Raw genomic sequence first — 16,174 nt, 5'->3', positions numbered from 1 at the left:
TGTCGCTTTAGCAGTGCAAAATTCCTTGCTATTATAAATATTTTCCTATCATGACTTTCCTTCTCTTATACCTGTGGAGTCTTAGACCACACTGGTTTCTTCACATTTAGACTGTGCATAGCTGTTCCACACAGAGGACAGTCCCCATTTTATTGGAACACAGAGCAAAACTCACAAGAACTCTCTCTAGACCTTCAGAAAGAAGCATTAATATTCATTTCTTACAGCACTTTCAGTGATTTTTCCCAATCCCCAAAATAAACTTCCCTTTCCTACCAGAAGACCCAACTATGCACACACCCCACCTTCAGTATAATCAATATATTGATACAGAAGTGAATGCCCTGTAGTACATCTTTCTACTGCTTTAATACCCTGACTTTTCCCTATGGCTATTTGAACTAAATCCATCCTAAACCTTAACTATATTTCTGGGCTTTGAATTTAGAATTCAAAGGCTCTGCATTGCCAATTACACACATGCATGCACATACCTACATGTGCATCTTCTGTTAATACTTTAAGAGATACTTGAATCCTTTAACACTCTCTTCAAGGCCTTTTGCTATCTCCCCACAATGCTATTTAGGCCACCAATTAACACCACTGAAACATTACTGTTGCCTTATGCTTTTATAACAGCAGTAAGACAGGACAATTCACCTTCTCATACACAGGTATGAAGTCCCAGCTTGCCTATAACCATGTTTTTGCTAACTTACCTAGGAATGAAAACTCTTAGTTATTCACAACTCCACTTACCCATGTCTGTTTTGATAGTTCAGAGCAGGAGTGCCGAGCCACGTTACAAGAATCATCACTTTTTCTTCAGTGATCTATTTGGCATGGCCAGAGCTACTAGTTAACACAGATTTTGCACACTAACAGAATGACCAGGACTGTACAGCAGCAGGACAGCAGACAGGTATACTACAGCAGCTAGAACACATCAAGCCCCTGATCTCCTGTAACATGCCACCCCTGAAATGGGAGCAGGGAGGAGCACTACTTTCCATTTCCAGCCCTGGTTTCATGCTGTCAACCACCCCGAGGTGTGGACGTGGGCAGCAGATTAGCCTGTCATAGACAGGATGCGGCTGAAGTCTACAAAGGGCTTATCCTCCCCACAGCTTGTGCCAAAATAGCTGGGGAAACACAGCGGAGACTCCAGCACCTGGATGTTCCCCAGAACCTCAATTTACAGTCAACCTTCCAAGAAGCTACTTGTGTATCTGTGAAGTCTTTGGGACCATACTGACTCTCACCTGTAGGTAGGTGATAAAAGGAAAACAAGAGTAGAAATAGTCCCTTCCACAAGCCCTGGCTGCCCAGGTATTCTTGCTGGTAGCAAATATTTGACTTCTCAATCTGAGTGGTTTTTAAATTGAAGTCACCTGCAGCGTCCTCTTTGGGAAAGCATTTCCAAATTCTCTTTTGTCCATTGGGATAAATGCACATTTCTGTGCTCTGGTTAAAAATGGAGACTGTTTCCTAATGAAGAGGACTGGAACTTCTATGTTGCATAAAACGCTACAGAAATGAAAACACACTTTTCCTATTATGAGCATGTAAAAAGAAAAAGAGAAACCTTCTTACATAAACATGATAGAACAGACACCCAAGTTGCATACTAAGCATTTTACAGAGGTTTGGGAAAGAAAAGAAATACAAAATTTGAAGTTAATATTCCTCACGGAATGAGATTAAAGATATTATTTTACGCCCTACTTGAAACATCATAGTAATTTTCATCTGCACTCATAAAAATAAATCAGAAGCTGATCTTCCATGCATTAAAATTACCATTTCATGCAACAGTCACAATGTTTCCAAGACGTATATGCCCTTTGGAACTCCTGCCACAAATAAAGCTGAATTTAGGAACTGCTGCACGTACAAATTTATTACATCAATTCTTTCCAAAGGAGGATATTGTCATGTACAAAGTAAAATGTGGGCAGCTAGAGAAAAGCATCCAGCACTGAGTAAAGACTTTTACCTTTCAAGAGGTAAATAATTAGAACCAAAATAAAAAAAACCAAGACCCACCTGCATGACACCGACTGCTGGTGACCAGCAGAGCCCTGTCTGGAGCAGACTTGCTACCCAGACATGAATTAATGAATTTGCAAGCAGAACCCTGTCCACAGCTCAGCCTCTCACAAAGGTGCTCATTTGCAGAACAAGATACAACTTGCTGTTAGAGAGAAGTTCAATATTCATTAACCAAAAGAGCCCCCACTTCACGCTGCTGCCTGGTACAAATCATCTGCTCACGGGTTTTGTCAATCCATCACCTGCTGTTTTGTGAATGCTGTACCTAGAGACACCGCGCAATGCATCAACACTCCCAGCCCTCAGCCGGGACATTTTCATAGCCAGAGTCCAAAGCTGGGAAACCTCAACCACTTTTTGAGTGCTTCAAATAGAAAATGCTGTTAAAACAAAAGGTTTAATCTCAAATTTGCACACAGCTATCCATCCTCACGATAGCTACATCAGAAGGGGGGATTGAAGCGGGTAGTTGGGAGATTACTCCAGGTCTTCCCAGGGAGTCCACAACAGGCTTGCAAGTGCATGCTTCTCTTTTTCCACCCAGGACAATAATACATTCAACTGTGCTAAAGTAAAATTGTCAGGCACACAGATTTAAGGAGATAATACAGCAAAGGCTCAGGGACTAGATATAATCAGAAAAAGATGCAGACAGAAGCTGCTTCTTCCTCACTCTTTGCTGCCCGTTGTCTCCATCGCTGTATTAGATGGGGAGGGCACAGCACAATTGCTTCAGAGGAACGGGCGCCTGGGGTAACCTTTTCCTCTGCTGCCTGTGGCGTACTCTCATGACCCAAACCCAGACTGCCGCAATCACCCCTGCTCTTCTGGCTCAGGAAACTCTGCCTCTGGTCACCAACACAAACAGCTGCATGAGGTGTGTGAGGAACCAGATGTACAAGGGTTCACTCTGCTGTAGCCAACGCTGCCAGGTGAAAGTCTAAGTTGTTTAAGAGGTCTAAGACGACCGTTCTTAGATTCTTCTGTGTCTACATTTCTACTACTGAGCTTTGCAGTAAGTTGTGGCAATGTGTAGATGACCTGAGCAGCTCAGTAAAGCCATGGATGGGAAACACCTAGGTATAGTAGAGACCCAATACTACATAAGCTGTCAAAAAAATCTGCTTTCAAATTTCTGGAAGCTATGCAGAAAAGACCTTCATAGCCATCTGTTTGGTCTCTCTAAGCACTCAGTCCCACTGGAAAAACAGATCTGGCAAACTGGAAAGCCCCATAGCCATCTTTCTAATAGCACATGGGCTGAAGTCAGCTACCCCAGCGCTGGTGACACTCGGTCACACATGCTTTTCTCTCTCAACTATATGCTTCAAAATGCTGTGTTTAAGACACAGCTATGTCATATAGTCTTGTCACCATCTTCCAAATAACTCATATGAATGTCTCACATTTTTCAAGTGGTGTCATAAAACGTGGGGCTGCACATGCCAAACACTGACATATTTCACTAATACAATCCAGTAGCAGCATATGGAGAATATTTATACAGCTCTTTATTATTTTTTATGAAAGGTAAACGACCCTTTTGGTGAAATGGTGACTTGCACTGACAGCATCTTTGTTTCTATGAAAAAAATACCAATGGCAGGAGGGTCAGAGGGTTTGCAAATCTAACTCAGGGGTACAAATTCCTCTGGTCCTGTTGTAGGAAAAACATTCTCCTCTTCCCAAGATTTCACTATCATTTATCTTTTAAGCTGGTCTTGCTAAACTAGTTACTTGACACAGTAATGAGTAGAATGAAGAAGATACACAAATAAAATCCAGATATTGACTGAGTCTTGAAACACAAGTTTCCATGATTTAAAAGTCACCTCCTTGACCTGCTTTCGTATCTTAAGGTCAAATACTTCTAAATGAGGAAACGAGTGATTGTGCTCATTTGGGCAGAGCTAACGCTAAGCAAAGTTCACTGCATGCACTAGTCTCCCACAGCATTCCCAGGCCCAGGAAGAAGTAGGATTTCAAATGTCTAAGTCTTCCTAATTGCTGCTTTACTAATTGGGGTGGAGGAGTTTTGTCATTATTTTAGCTGTGGATGAACAATTAAGTAGTATGTGGCATTAATTCCTTCTTGATCTACTGAGGAAAGCCAACACACGTTCACATTCAAGCGAGTGAAACCAAAGCTAATCAGAGTAATGCAATATTCACACATGTTGTCTCACCAAGTGGAAAGCCAAGGAACCAGCACCAGCTCCCTGCAGTGCCAACAGCAAGGATCACTTCAGCGCTTCCAGCCCAAGCTGGTAAAATACCAGAACCCCAAGTCTTTGCACTTGCACTTTGCTGACAGCAATAACTCTAGACATGTCCCATAATCTCACTGTCCCTCTGTTTCCATCCAACAAAAGTGGATAACAGCCTGCCTCTAACGTGGAAGGACGTCTTGATAAATGCACTAATTACCAACAGACACCCCACCCCGCAAGTGAGATAGAGGCCATTTGTTTGCCTAAAAATCTTCTAGTTATAAAAAACCCTGCCAGAAAACTCTGCAAATCAAGAACCTGGAATCTGATTTAGTTAAATCAATGAGAATTATATCATTAATTTTTAAGAAAGCTCAAAACTAAACAGGAAATTGTTTATATTGACCAGCATACAAAATGCTTTCATGTGCAGAGAACAAATGCATTTTTATTATTCTTAGCGCTGCAGAAGACTCATTGAGCCGCTGGGCAGTACCTCCGCTGTCGAACAGCCCGTGCAGCCCAGCTGCACCTCTGCTGCTCCATTTGTCATCTCAATGCACCATTTGTTCTTCAGAACACAGATCATCTTACACAAAGCAGTTGCCATGCGTCTTCCCAGTCCCTACCATCTCAAACACTTTACACATTCCTCTCCACATGTGCTCATAAAAATCACTTACCATAAGAGTTTTTAAACGGGGCTTGTCAAAACATCAAGATAGAAGGTGTGCAGGACAGAACCTCAGACTTCTTGCGCTACTTGCTCAAACACCCATACACACAGCCTTATACAATAGGCTTTTCTTTCCACAACATACCACAGAGATATTTGGACGTGGATTATAAAGGAGAAGAATCCTGCCGGGAGGGGAGGCGAGAGAGACGCAACAGTCCTAAAAGAAAGCTTCATGCATGTAAAAGTCTACAGAAAGTAAAACCTGGTTATCCGTAACAGAAACGATTAGAAAGTGATTTAAAGCAGTTTGGAAATACTGTTTCAGTGGTTGGTTGAACAACACCTTTAGAATACAAACATTCAACACACTATTTATAGCCCAAAGGGAAAAACTCCTGATTTCCCCTACCCAAGCACAGCAGGACAGTCTATTCTCAGTGAAGAACATAAATTTCGAGCAACTCCAATGGACATGAACAAGTCACTGGATTTATCTCAATTTAACTGATTTCAGGAAACTTTAGAAGCAATACTCAAGACAAGTGCTCTCAATCTCAGAGACACTCAAACTCCTACTAGATCTGCTATTGTGTAGATAGCAATTGCTGATTTATTGACTGCAAAATGCCATGGATCAAGCCTTAGTATTTGCCAATATCTCTGCTGAAATTGGCCTTTAATGGTCCAATCCAACTCCCATTAATGAGAAAGGAATGACACGTATTTTCTTTAATGGAGTTGAATGAAGTTGTAGCAGTTAGCATCTGATCAGGAAAAATAAAACATTTGGACCAATTAGTCTCACTGGCTGCATTTTATCTGATTTGAAAACTTCAAATCTAGGGCTACAACACAGAAATTATACTGCTGTTTCCAAATTAAAAAAAAAAAAAAAAAGTGTTGAGAAGTAGAAATCCACCTCTCATTCACTCGGGTGTAATTCAGAAGTAACCCTGGTGAAGCCAGGGCATCTCCAGGAACATAAATACGAAGTGACAGGGAAATCCAGCCTACTATTCACATCACATATTTCATGCTTCTTTCTATTTCACAGTAATACACCAAGTTAAGCTGCTTATTAGATGGGCACATTCTCCTAGCCAGAGACAGACTTGCATTTTATGCTGGGCTCACCATCAGCACCAACTGCCCTTTAATCATAATTTTGCTGTCATTTGTGGTTCCATTTCAGAAGATACTTGTTTTAATACACAAACTGGATAGCTGTTTGCACTGCTATACCCCAGGAGAAAGAGGTGCATGAGTAATGCCATGAGGACTTAGTTGTAACCATCCCTATCTATACAAATCTTTTGCACATTTTCCTAACAATCTATACTCTCAAATATTTCTGCTGGCCTACATGACGCTGTGGCATGTGCATCCAAGCCCAACAATACATCAATTTGCAAATAATGACCTTCCCGAAATGACCTAATAACAGCTAGTAACTGAGAGAACAACACGGTTGTTGCACAGAAGGTCTTTCACAGAATGAAAAAACCACCAAATTTTCACTAGCAGAATCACAAATGGACACATGGTTCTCCTCTGATCTACTTATTTTTAAGAAGTGCCTAGTATCAGTTAATGAAGTTATCCTAGGAAACAAAAACAAGCCCAAAACATCAATTTCAAAACACACACTGCTGTCTGGCAGCTTATGAATGAAACGCTCCATAGGTATGTGTGTACATTTATAATTTACTACACCACATTAAGAAATAAGACAACTGCAAACGACAAGCTGATGCTCTCCCAGCTGTGTACACTACGTAATGATATCTTCTATCAGGGCTTAGCCAGCTTCACAACCAACTTCTAACTTCTGAAACAAACAGAAGGATCCAAATAATTTCCAGCAACCAAGTAACAAATGGCAGCAACTCTGCCTGCATAAAGTTTGTATTGTGGGTGCTTTAAAACAATACACACTGAGCATCTGTAATGCTGTTTAACATGTGCACATGCTAGGAACAAAAGCACAAATCCTGTCCCTGATGCACAGAACAAGTATACAAGGCTTGTGCTGGCAGCCTCCAGAGGCTGAAAGGATCAGAAATCTCTCCTCCCTCCAGCTCTTGGCACGGCAGCAGCCACGAGAGAAGCTGCTAACCTTGTCCTCCAGCAGTGCTTGGAGATGGGGAGCACTAATTCCACCTCTGCCTCCATCTCCTCTCCTTGGAGCAGGACAGAAAATGCCAAGGGATACTGCACCTTACCAAGGACAAATATCATGGCCCGTTGGTTCTCACCCCGCACATCTTATGTGCATGAGGCCCAAGAGGTCCAGCTATGCCAAAGTTCACCCCAGGTCTTGAAAGGGAAGGCTCTTGTCTGACCTTGAGCTACTCCAGACCTTGCTTTCAACCTGCATCCTGAACTTGTATAAAATCCCTGCTAATCTCACACAGAGGCAGACACCCATACCCGACAGCTCACGTAGGACCAAAGATCCAAGTGCTCGACATGGCAGTAAGGAAACAGCTAAATAACTTACAGCCTGTAGCCTTGATCTGCAAACGCCCAGGTTTACTGTCCCTACTGATTTATAAAGAACTGCTCCCATGCCCCAAATTACTTAACTATTTAAAATATTTGCAAGATCACAGGTTTAATATACATGTCAATTTGTCATGATAATGTATTTTAAAGAGAGCAAAGTAAAGAAAGTTCAAACCCTGATCTTCCAAACCCTGCTTGCTTCCTGACTTGGTTGGATGTGATTGATGCACTAATCATTATTAAAGTGAAAAACTCATTTATAAAAACAAAACCAACAAAACCCCACCAAACAAATAAAAAAACCTTCAGCACAGAACTACTTGATTTACTTGATTCTGTCAGGTCAGGACTCTTATCATGTACTGTAACCCAAAAGGATACGTCAATAAACCAAATTAACTCCTCTACCTGTCTTTCACTTTTCCTTTTCTCCCCCCTCCCCTTTTTCTGCCAATAGGTATTGTACCTTAATCTTGACCTCTGAGAAAAACAGACGACCTCAACTGTGTGACCAGGTAACAGAAGAGGTCATGTTAGACACACCCAAACATCTCCAACTATTAAAACCACTGGATTTGCAGCAGCTCCAGATGTTACACTGCAGAAAAGAAACAGAACAAGCTGCTCCTCAAGTAAAAAGAGCAGCCAGATCGTAAGTGAAGAGGCAACACAAAGGTTTTAAAGCTTCATACCCAAACCCAAGGGCTGCTGCTTTCTGAAGACATGATAGCGAGAACCACAGACACTGCGACTGCAGAATCAGCCCCTCTGGAACACGGCACCAAACCCAGTCAGCCACACACAGCTTTAAGCATGCTCCCAGCTCAGGAAGAAAACTCTAGATACAGTTCTAAGCACAAAACTAATCCTATGAAATTTAGGGAGATGTAGGCTTTTCTCTAAGTACTCAGCAGGAGTACACTCAATAGAAGAACTGCCTTGCTGATTCAGGCCTCACGCAGTGACTGGGTCACAGAACAATTTACACAACACTTTCACATGCTCTTGATCTTTCAAACCGAATTTCTCTATTGGAACCACCCGCACTCATAACCTTGGTGAGTTATTTCATACTGTGTTATCAAATGGCCGAATCGTGACCCACGTAACTGTAACCCCAAACTCCTTTCTCTGCATGCGGATAAGGAAGCTCTTCAGCATTTCAGTTCCATGAACAAGATGACAGATTTGAATGAAGTGATGGAAAAAATCAGATCTCAACAGCCATCTTTGTTCTCTGCAGACCCACGGAGTACACACAGCATCTTGCCTGCGATCTGGCTTCAATACAGCTAAAGTCTCCTGGCAGCAATCCAGGGACAGCCACTGAGCCCTGGGGCTTTCAGAGGGCACCTTCTCCAGCCCGCAGGGCAGAGCAAGGGACTGCGTGAAGATGCTCCTGAAGTCCACTCTCTTGCCTGACTTCTATACCCCTGCACGATCCTCATTTCTATACCCTCTCCTGAGCCTCAGCGCTGCAGAAAGCATCAGGCCTTTTGCCAGCACCAATGTGGAACACTGCAGCTTCTTGCACTCGTGGCTTTCTCTTTCATCTGCTTTAATTTGTGGAAGATATGTGGAATGTGAGCCCCAAGCCCAGCTGACCAGGCTGTACATAGTATATGATGTTTATACACATGCATTGGAACAGACTATATGCACACATTCAAAATTGCTGTAATCAGGAAATGAGCCATGAAATGTGTAAGCGATGGCACATTAATAATCTGTTTTATAGCTTAAATTAGAATCTTTGGAATTTCACAGCCAGAGACTTTTAAATAGGTCAAAAAATGTGGTAATCACACTTAATGATCACACTGTGATACGCACTGCATCAGAGCTAAGAGTGAGGAAACCTGAGCAGAATGGATATGAACTACTTGCACATTCAAAAAAAGCATTTAACGAACCTCAAGTGATTTTTATACCAAAACCAAAACACGCAGCCCAGGCAAGAAGTTTTTTTGCTTTTGGTCCTGCTCTTCAGAAATGAGCTGCAAGATTCCGTATGATCAGAGAGATCAAATGCTGTGCCTTTGTACCTTCCTTTTAGTTGACATTGAAGATTAGCAAAGGCTCCAGATTTGACCACTTACAACTAGTGAGCATTTAAGTGGTAGAAGGAAAGCCTTCCCCAACTGAGGAACATGGTTTATTACTGCACTCGCCCATGCACATTTCACCCCAGGTAGAGTTAAAACACATTCCTAGGTATCAGCTTTTTGATTTCTTTTAAACGAAAGAGCAAGAATCAACAGACCAATCACAGTAATTTGGCTCCAAACCAGGGAAACCCTTCACAATTTTTCTAAGTTTAGATACGTGCTTAAGTTCTCTTTACACCAGTTTGACTTTAGGTACAATAAACCTGACGGAAAAATTGTGGAAAGAATTTCAGTTGCTGCTAATTAATCCTGTCCTGTCAAGCTGCTGACACATAACCAAAAAGGTAAACCAAGAAAAAAATACACCAGCTATATTCTGTAGAAACAAAGTCAATGTTTGTCTACTGTGAAAGTACAAAGTCAGCAGGGGAGATTGCTTGGAAGCTTGTAAGAAAGCAGGAGAGAAATGTTTTTTTGGTTTCTTTTTTCCTCTAGTCAAACTTGGCTTCTTCTAAAAAACAAAGCAAGGCAAAAGATGAAAGGCCTTCTTTTCTGAAGCCAAAGATGAAGGATACAAAGAATATTAATGACTAACAAGTCTGTCTGTAAATGCCATGAGCTTAGCTGTAGTAGGGACAAAAACGAAGAACAGCACTGCTATTAACTAATGAAGTTTCTGATCTAACAAGCAGTGATAAAGGCTGATTGGGTCATTTATGGAAGGGAGTGTTAGTTCAGAACACAGGTTTCCTATGGAAGATAAAAGGAAAGAGGGAAAGATGCCATTATATACATGCAAAAGCTTAGGATGGTTGTGGCTCACTCATAAAGCACGTAAAGGTACTAAATTCCCAATTAGGGTTTGCCTGTCCCTCATGCACATTTGCAGGTGCAGGTACACGAACGACTCCTGCGGGAAACTCGAGAATTGTTGCAAACGCGTCACATTGGATTTTGATGAATCACATTTCCTAAAGGAAAACTTCAAAACACACAGAAGCTTGCCTTTGTCATGGTTATTGGACCCGGGACAAGCCTGCTGGGCCACCACAGCTTCCCAAGACTCTGGCATGCTGCAGCAGTCCAGGAGGGTCTTACAGACAGAGGACAGAGCAGCAAGGGAGGCAGGCGCCAGCCTCTCATCTCCACACTGCCCTGCAAGATCAGTGCAAAGCATGTTCCTCCATGTTTGAAGTCTGCCCATTCTCTTTTGAGAAATTCTTCTAACTTAAAGAAATGAAGCACAATATAACCAGGAAGAAAAAAACCCAACAACTCAAAGTCAAAAGTGACACGATGCAAACTTCAAATTTGGAAACTGATTCATTTGCCAGCTCATAGGCATACACACCTAGCGTGTCTATATTTATATGCATGGACTCAGGCTCTCTGCTCTGTGGAGGCATTCGGAGTATTTTTAAATCAGCAAGAAATCAAGAATCACTGCACTTACGAGAGAGAAGATGGGAAAAAAAAGAAAAAAATCGCCCTTTCTCTAAGTTCCAACCATTCAGGTTACAGGAGTCTTGACACAGCAGGTCTCCTTGCAACATGCAGCAAGACTAAGAGCCAGGATGGATAGAAAATTTTCTCTGCCATTCCTTCCCTTGACAGGCTTGCGCCTGCAGATAAACTGTATCTTGGATTGAGTCTGATTCAGTAGATGGTATGAGAAGCCTTTGTGTTGGGATGGAAATCTGGGGAGCATTCTGACTGTGTGAAAGATGGCAATGTTTAACCAAGTACTGCCAGAGAGCTGTGCTGGCTGCCCCTGCCTGATGGGGCTGGGAATTAAAAGCTGCAAGTTCAATGCCCACCTTTGTCCATAACCCACAGTGCTCTCAGCAGATCACCAAACTCTCTTAGCATCTCCTTCTAGAAAATGGGGATAACAACATGTCTCAGCAGCATCACAAAGGTTTGTTAATGTAAGCACTTTGTAGATAAGGTACATGAAGACAGCAGTTAGCAGAGGGATTTGGGGCACTGAGACATAAAGCTGAAGTACTCATATCATACGCTCTCTTTAGACAAGCATAGCGGCAGATCAGCTCCCTGCATTTAGTGGTTGTGGGTTCCATCCTTTCAACATACTGAGCACTCTGCCTTTGATCCAAAAAATGAATCCGAGGAGAATATTCACATGTTTCATGTTAATCATATGCTTAAATCCTCTGAATCTATAAAGAGGGTAAAAGAGAAAAGCGCTCCTTGGCTCCAAAACAAACACAAATTCCCAGAAGTTATATTTAGGACATGAGCAAACATTTGACCAGCAAAGGAAAGGCCTTCGCTACACACCTGCTGAGCTTCTGCATCCCTGAAGAAACCTGCAGGTCGGAAAGGTGTCCAGAGTGAGTTTGCTTAGACAAAACATTTCTAACATAATTGATGCGACGCTATTAGAAAGAAGCGCCCCAGAGCATTTGAACTACTATTCCACAGGCAGAGCAGACCTTGAGCAAGGAAATGAGAAAAAAAAGAATAGTTTACTAAGTTACTCACCATACAGATTTAAACTTATGATTATGGAATCCTTTGCTACTATTAATTTCTCCATTTATTAGCTGTCTACTGTGATAGTACAGGCATTGCCATGCAGACCTCACAAACACCACGTGCCTTGCAGCAGCCATCAGCAGCACCTAGAAAGCATCTTCTCCTAACTCGGTATTGGAGAGCAACAATACTAAGCAGAAAGGCACTGGACTCCCCTTCAAGCCTTTTCCATTCTAACTACACACTGCTCCCTCTCATCGTAGCTATCTGAAACATCTAATTCCATATTACCCTGCTAAACTCCTGGCCTAGCTAGAGCCCTGGGGCTAGGAGTCTCCTACTCACTGGCTGGGGTGTCCAGAATTCTCTGCTCTGGCACTAGCCCCACCTTGACTTGATTCCTGCAGGTGCATCAGCCAGTGGAAGGGACACGGTGCTCCTGGTGCACAGATGAGCTCAGTACCACGAGAGCCAGTACCCGAGGCATCAGGGTGCACTGAGCTCCACGCGGTCACAGACACGGTCCTGCAGAGCAAGGAGTGCTTCAAGGCACAGCCGTGACTGCAGCGTGGACATAGCCCTGACCAGGTCAGCATCTGCAGCCTGAACGAGTGAGTGACTGCCAGAGATTATTTTCAAAACTCTGTTAACAAGAGTATAGTGTACAATGTATAGTGAGAAAAGCGTGAGGCAATTACAGGACCACTATCCAGAGCCTGATTGCTTTAGCAGATCTGTAAACATTATCCAGCTTACTCACAGCAACATCGCGCTTCACCAGCGATGCAAAAAGGACAAATCACTCTCTCGCCAGCGTAAATCACCCAAGATGCTAAATAAGGCTGCTAATTATTTCTAAGGATTTTTAAAGAATCCTTTAAGATTACTGTCCCCAAATTTGATTAACACTTTAAATCTTTTCAACTGAATATCCTTAGGTGAAGCTGACTTGATATTATAATAGAAATATTTTCTCCTCAACTAATGTCTTTCTGTGAAGTGTGCTGTATTTTAACAGTACACACCACTGTGTGTATTAATATTTAACCTAATAAACCAGAGGGAGCTATATCAGTCACATCTTACAAAGGGTTAACAAGGTAATTACCTTCCTTGGTTGGCTGAATTAGAACTATACAAAATGCCGTGCCTCAGAGGAGGCAGAAACGTATTCCTATCTTTACCTGCTGTAAACCAAGAATGACAAGGGATGGAATTACATCACTGGGTGAGGCCATAAGAAGTCCAGTGGAGGTTAACACAGCAGTAGAAATGCTGGTTTTGTTTCTCCACCTCCTTTGCAAGACACTTTGCTGTCCCAAGGTTTGTAGGTACCACTGAACACCACAAAGTTCACTGCTACTGCAACCCATCAGCATGAGCTGGCAGGCCCCACCACTGGGAAACCCTCTGCAGAGGGCTGAACACCCCAGGAGACACAACCAGGACTTCCTTTCTCGGCATTTTCCTGGGGGAAGCAGCACTGTCTCTCATGATGGGGTAAGCAACAAGGCATAACTCCAAGACAGTGTAGTCTCAGAGCATCTCTGACAATAGGGTAAGACCTTAGACATCTCTAATACCACCCAAAAGGACAGCTCAAACAGACTTCACTGCCAGTCACCTTCCCCTGGTTCTACCCACCACCACTTAAATGCAGGGAGCTGATCTGCCACTGTGCTTGTCTAAAGACAGTATATGATACGAGTACTTTGGCTTTACATCTGTCTGTGCCCCAAATCCCTCTGCTAACTGCTCTCTTGATGCTCCTTATCTACTCCTCTGCTCTACCATTTCTTTGTTATGATCTATAAAGAGCCGTAGGGTAACAAATGAACACACTCCTCATCCTCAGCCCTCTACCCTGTCATCCTTCTCCATCCTATACAGGCAGTGCACTCCTCCTCCCATCCTTAACAAAACAAGTGAGATTTAAAGAGTCGTGGAAAGCAGGGCATCAGCAAGGTGCATCTTGCAGTACCGAGGAGGGCAGAGACCTCTCCAGGCAGGAGGTGCCACCACCGGCACCACAGAGCACAGGTATCCCACAGCAGAAGCTGAACTTGTGTAAGGACTGCTGGAATACACCCTTTGTGCTGTATCGGCTTGAGAGCAGTAATTAAATTCCAGCCTAATTTCTTTCTGATCTACAGCTCTAACTCCTGAATGAGTCCCATTAAGTCAATTACCAATGTGGTGCTACTCTGGATTTTTGCCTTAAATAAGAAGCCCATGAAGCTACTAAAAGCAATGACAATCTTTTATCTATGAAACTCCTGCCCAGGAAATCTCCTCTGTGGAATATAAGGGTCAGTATTTTAGGTTTCAGTAGCAACACAAGATGCGCCACCACCACCCTACTTGGAAAACACAGGGGCAGGGAATTGTATTAAAGGACCATCGAGTCTAGAACATACAATCTGAGCACAAATGGTTCCTCCTCAGCTCTTCTCTTCTGCTCATCTCCCGGTGTTTCACACCATGCCAGAATATCACTGAGGGACCAGTGCGTGTCCTCACACAAGCCACCAAAACACCCCAAGCTATAGCGTCACCCAGGAACACCCCAGGTATTAAAACCATCACTGACAGACGGGGTCTGGGCAGCTGCTCCCACGTCCTGTTAATTAGAAACTACGGACACGCTCACGCTGTAAGCACATCTTTGACATAACATGGCATGACAATTTCTTCAGAGTCACCGAAATGCAGAGCATACAAATAAACCTGAATGCTGAAACCATTTCATTGTTCCTAAGAATATGCATGTTGCACCTGTTACGACCAAGGGCACTGCCTGTGCCTTGGAGCTGATTATTTCAGCCCCTAACAAGCCGGTCTGTCCGGGAGGACTGTTAAATTCCAGGAGTAGATAAAGCACAACAAAATTATTTTACAAGAAGAAAACATTATACAGAGAGAGGTCTTTAAACCCAAGGTAAAGGAAACAATCCTCAAACTGACATTTTCCCCTGAGCCTTTTACAGCCACTGAGTCAGTTTAAATCAAATTTAGCTGAAAGAAAATAACTCCGAGATTGGTATTTCTAAAGTCCTACCCCGAAACGAATGTTTGGGAGTCCAAGCGCACACACACACACGCACCACCACCTTCCCCCCCCTCCCAGGACTCCGACCGGGCAGGAAGGCAGGCGGGACGCCCGCCGCGACACAACCGGGGAGCGGGAGCGCTTCCCCGAAGCCCATCCCGGCAGGAGGGACCGGCCCGCCGAGACGACGCTCCCGCAGCCCCCGGAGGGAACCGGAGCCGCAGGGAGCAGGTGGCCGAGCCGGTCCCTGCAGCCCGGCCCCGGCGCCGCCGCCGCTGCCGCCAGCCGAGCCCCCACCGCCAACACGCGCGGGGCTCCGGGGGGATGATTTTTACGCGGAGAGAGGGGAACGGAGGAGCGCGGGAGAGGGCAGCGGCATCCCCGGCTGCTGCAGCGCGGTGGCGGGCAGGGTGCTGGGGGAGGGGACCGGCACCGGCCGCGGCGGCACTCACCGAGCTACGCGCGGCTGCTGCCCCCGCTGCCGTCCATGGGGGCGGCGGGGGGACGGGAGCCCGCTGCGGGCGAGAGCCGCCCCAGGATCCGCCGCATCTGCCCGCCGCCGCCGCGGAGGAGAAGGAGGAGGAGGAGGAGGAGGGGGAGGAGGAGGAGGAGGAGGAAGGAGACCGCGCCGCGCCGCCCCGGAGCAGCCCGGCCGCAGAGCGCCGCCTGCCCGCCGCGCCCGGGATGGGACCGGCTGCGGCGGGGGGGCGGCCCGGCCGCGGGGGCAGGTGCAGCCGCCGGGGGGGCGGCGCGGAGCCGGGCGCGGCCCCGGGGCGGAACGGGACCGGCTGAGCCCGGGGCGGTGGCGCCGGCGGCCGTACGCGGTAAACGGAGAGACGGGGGGGGGGGGGGGGGCGCATCTAGAAGCGCCTGTGCATAACGCGGCCGGGTGTGAATCCGCCCCGCGAGGGCTTTTAATGAAGTACAGATGTTCCCTAATATAATTATATCGTCCTTGTCCTGATAATTGGCTCTGGCAGTCGTGCTGATCGAAATTCCCCCTCTCCGCACGGCCCCTCCCGCTCGCTCCGCGGCCGCGCAGAGTCGGGGCCTCCCGTGGGACCCGCAG

At 44.9% G+C, this 16,174-nt stretch overlaps 1 protein-coding gene across 1 annotated transcript in view; it reads right to left on the bottom strand.

Moving 5' to 3' along the window:
- The window catches only part of RASGEF1C (RasGEF domain family member 1C), an 80,435-nt gene extending 64,772 nt beyond the window's left edge, over positions 1 to 15,663 (bottom strand). Inside the window, exon 1 of the mRNA XM_074915825.1 lies at positions 15,558 to 15,663. The gene's annotated coding sequence lies outside the window, so the exon portion shown is untranslated. The remainder of the gene's footprint in view (positions 1 to 15,557) is intronic.
- Positions 15,664 to 16,174: the final 511 nt, after the last annotated feature.

Source organism: Athene noctua, chromosome 12 (genome assembly GCF_965140245.1).
Source record: "Athene noctua chromosome 12, bAthNoc1.hap1.1, whole genome shotgun sequence".
NCBI classification, from domain to species: Eukaryota; Metazoa; Chordata; class Aves; order Strigiformes; family Strigidae; genus Athene; species Athene noctua.
Note: the sequence above shows the minus strand (reverse complement) of the source record. Positions and strands in the feature narration are given on the sequence as shown.